Genomic DNA, 4,355 nt, shown 5'->3' with positions numbered 1-4,355 from the left:
CATAAAGCCTAAATTAGTGTGATGCATCTTTACTAGCCATGTAATCATAAACCAGTTATCTAAATGTGATAGCCTCAGTTTTTTCACCCATGAAATGGTGATGATAATACTTATTATGCAGAGTTGTTGTGTGGATGTAATGAAGCATGGAGCATGAGAGTCTCATATTCCATGCTAAAATGATAGCTATTTTTATACTTATAATAATTCTAATAATAGTAATTAAGTTGTTCAAAATGGTAATATTCATTTATATTGAGGCATTGTATTGACTATTCATAGACACATTTACCAAAATAAACTTCATTTTACTTTACCCCCTCTGAGGATATGTATTCCCTAATTCAATATGAATCTTATTATGAATAATAATCATAATAAATATGATGATTTTTCTTCTATTTATTTTTAGGGAAGTATCCTTTACTGTTCAACATAAAGAAACTTAAGCAAGTCTGTCTTATCCAAAATTTGCATGCTGCTTTCTTATGAAACTAGATTATAGAGTTGTATGAAATAAATTCATGCAGTAAAGACATTTATGTTTGGAAAACTGGGTGGTCAGTTTAGTATTTCAAAAGAAGATTTTAAATTTAAACCTTAAAACTGAGCTCTTTCAGCCTTATTTATAGGCCATCCTTCATGCTTCATAAGTATTCCTTCATTGTAAACAAAGTAATAGTTTTTGTCACAGCGTATATAACTAAAATGGATTTTATATTCTATTATTTCAGAGTTAGTTGCAGTTTCTACTTCCTTACTTCCTTTTTTGAAAAATAGATTAATTCTACAAAAAGTTTTTTCGAGCTTTATTGAAAAATAATCAACATATTATAATTTGTAAATTTAAGAAATGATTTCTTATAACATTGCAAACTTTTAACATTGTGTAAATTTTGTACAATTTTATAAATCGGTATACATCTGTATTGCAATATAACCTACATAAAAATGTTAATACATCTACTATCTCATATAGTTGCCACTGTTTTTTATGCATGTATCGTAAGGAATTTTAAGATCTACTCTCTTAGCAACTTTTATGTATATAGTACAGTAGAGATAAACTTCAGAGGTCTTGTGGGTTTTGTTCCAGACCACCTCAATAAAGTGATTATCTCAATAAACTAAGTCAAATTATTATTTTTTTTTGGTTTCCCAGTGCATATAAAAAATTATGTTTCCCAGTGCATATAAAAAATAAACACTATACTGTACTGTTCAAAAGCATTATGTCTTTAAAGAAAAACAATGTATATACCTTAACTAAACTAGTTCTGAGTTTTCAGTGGGTCACAGATCACCATAACAAATACAATAATAATGAAAAAACTTGAAATATTGCAAGAATTACCAACATGTGACAGAGAAACACAAAATGAACAAATGTTGTTAGAAAAATGGTGGCAGCAGACCTATTTTATACAAGATTGCTATAAACTTTCAACTTGTAAGAATGTGATATATGCAAAGTTTAATAAAGGGAAGCACAATAAAAAAGTATGTATATATTATTAACTATGATTATCATGCTGTACATTAGATCCCCAGAACTTTTTCATATTATAGTTGCAAGTTTGTACCCTTTGACCACCTTACTCCACCCCAGGTTCACCCCTTGTCAACTCAACTCTAAGTTTCCATTAGTTTGCTTTTTCTTCAGATTCTGTATGTAAGGGATATCATAATACATAAATTTAAAAAAATATAAAATCTTTGAAATATTTCACTTAGTATAATACCTTCAAGATCCATCCATCCATGCTGTTGTAAATGGCAGTATTTCTTAATTTTTCCTGGTTAAGTAGTATTCCATAGTATATATTTACCATACTTATTTTATTCATTCATCCATTAATGGATACTGAAGTTATTTCCATCACTTGCTTAGAGTTAATAATTTTATAATGAACATAAGAGTGCAGATATGTCTTCGAATAGTGACTTTGTTTCCTTTAGATATATACCTAGAAGTGGGATTACTGAATCATATGGTAATTTTACTTTTAATAATATGAATAATCTCCATACTGTTTTCCATACAAATTTATATCCCTATCACAGTGCATAAGTTCCCCATTTTCCCCAATATTTACCAAAATTTGTTAGTTTTAATTTTTTGGTAGTACATATTCTAATAGGTAGTAATATCTTGCTGTGTTTTTCAGAGGTAAACAACAACAACAACAACATAATGACTTTGCCCTGAGTTTTTACGTTGAGCCCTTTTTAATGCTCCTGTTGGTCATTTATATTACTTTTTTGAAAAAAAGGTCTATTGAGATCCTTTTGCTATTTTTTAAATTATATATTTTTTTCTATTTGTATCTGTTGGTTATTAACCTCCTTTCAGATATAAGATTTGTAAGTATTTTCTTCCATTCTGTGGATTGTGTTTTCATTCTCTCTCTCTCTTTTTTTTTTTTTTTTTGTCAATGCAGAAACTTTAGTTTGATGTAATACCATTTATTTATTTATTTATTTATTTATTTATTGCTTGTGTTTTTGGATTAGTATCCAAAAAACTATTGGCAAGACCAATATCAAGGAGAATTTTTCCTATGTTTTCCTTTAGCAAATTTAGTTTCATGCATCACATTTAAGTCTTTAATCTATTTCAAGTTAAGATTTATGAATGATATAAGTTTCCAGTTTCATACTGTTTTATGTGACTATTCAGTTTTAAATATCATTTATTGAACAGACTATCTTTAGCCATTACATATGTTGGCCCCTGTCAAATATTAGGTGACTGTATGAAAGGATTTATTTCTGGACACTGAATTCTGTTCTACTTGTTTATTGGTCTGTTTTTATGCCAGTATACTTTATTGTTTTGACCATGAGGGCTTTGTAGTATAGTTCAAATCAAGAAGTGTAATTTCTCTTCTTCATTCTTTCTCAGAACTGCTTTGATTATTTGTTGTCTTTTATGGGCTCATATAAATTTTAAGATTCTTTACTTACTTCTGTAAAAAAATAATATTTGAATTTTTTAAAAAGATTATTTATTTATTTATTTGACAGAGAGAGATGACAAGCAGGCAGAGAGGCAGGCAGAGAGAGAAGAGGGAGCAGGCTCCCTGCTGAGCAGAGAGCCTGATGCGGGGCTCTATCCCAGGACCCTGGGATCATGACCCAAGCTGAAGGCAGTGGCTTAACCCACTGAGCCACCCAGGTGCCCCTAACATTGGATTTTTGATAGGAATTGAATTTACAGATGGTTTTCGGTAGTATGGACATTTTAACAAGCTTAATTCTTACCATTCATAAATATGGGCTATCTTTCCATTTGTGTCTCCTTCAATTTCTTTATCAATGTCATAGTTTATGGGCTACAGATCTTTCATCTTCTTAGTTAAATCTTTTCCTAAGTATTTTATTATTTTTGATGCTATTGTGAATTAGATTGTTTTCTTTATTTTTTCAGATAGTTCATCATTAGAGTGTTAAAATGCTCCTGTCTTGTGCTTACTTTGGCAGCACATATACTAAAATTGGAATGATGCAGAGAAGATTAGCGTGATCACTGAACAAGGATGACATGAAAAACTGGGAAGCATTCCGTATTTAAAACAAAACAAAACAAAACAAAATTGTTGTCTTTTATATATTGATCTTGTATTTGACAGCTTTACTAAATTTGTTTATTCAAATTTTTTTTGTGAAGTTTTTAGGATTTTTTTACATGTAAGTTCATGTTATCCAAAAAAAGAAAATTTTGCTTCTTCCTTTTTTTTTTTTTTTTTTTGGAGTCTTTTATTTTTTTGTGCTCCTTGTTTCTCTGGCTAGGATAGGACATCCAGTACTATGTCAAATGAGAGTAGTGAAAGTGGACACACTTGTCTTGTTTCTGATCTTTAAGGGGAAAACTTTCAAACTTTTTTGATTGAATATGAGATTAGCTCTGGGCTTGCAATATGTGGTTTTTTTAAAAAGGATTTTTTAAATTATTTTTTTAATTATTTTATAAACATATAATGTGTTTTTATCCCTAGGGGTATAGGTCTGTGAATCACCAGGTTTACACATTTCACAGCACTCACCATAGCACATACCCTCCCCAGTGTCCATACCCCCACCACCCTCTCCCAACACACCTCCCCCCAGCAACCCTCAGTCTGTTTTGTGAGATTCAGTCTTTTATGGTTTGTCTCCCTCCCAATCCCATCTTCTTTTATTTTTCTTTTCGTACCCCCCAAACCACCTATGTTGCATCTCCACTTCATCATATCAGGGAGGTCATATGATAGCTGTCTTTCTCAGATTGATTTATTTTGCCAAGCATAATACCCTCTCGTTCCATCCACGTCATCACAAATAGCAGGATTTCGTTTCTTTTGATGGCTGCATAG

At 30.7% G+C, this 4,355-nt stretch overlaps 1 non-coding gene across 1 annotated transcript; it reads left to right on the top strand.

The window, feature by feature from the left end:
* Positions 1-3,467: 3,467 nt before the first annotated feature.
* LOC131822886 (U6 spliceosomal RNA) lies at positions 3,468-3,574 on the top strand. The gene has a single exon (XR_009350368.1). It is a non-coding gene; the product is annotated as a U6 spliceosomal RNA (small nuclear RNA).
* The last annotated feature ends 781 nt before the right edge of the window (positions 3,575-4,355 follow it).

Source organism: Mustela lutreola, chromosome 1 (genome assembly GCF_030435805.1).
Source record: "Mustela lutreola isolate mMusLut2 chromosome 1, mMusLut2.pri, whole genome shotgun sequence".
Lineage (NCBI taxonomy): Eukaryota > Metazoa > Chordata > Mammalia > Carnivora > Mustelidae > Mustela > Mustela lutreola.
Note: the sequence above shows the minus strand (reverse complement) of the source record. Positions and strands in the feature narration are given on the sequence as shown.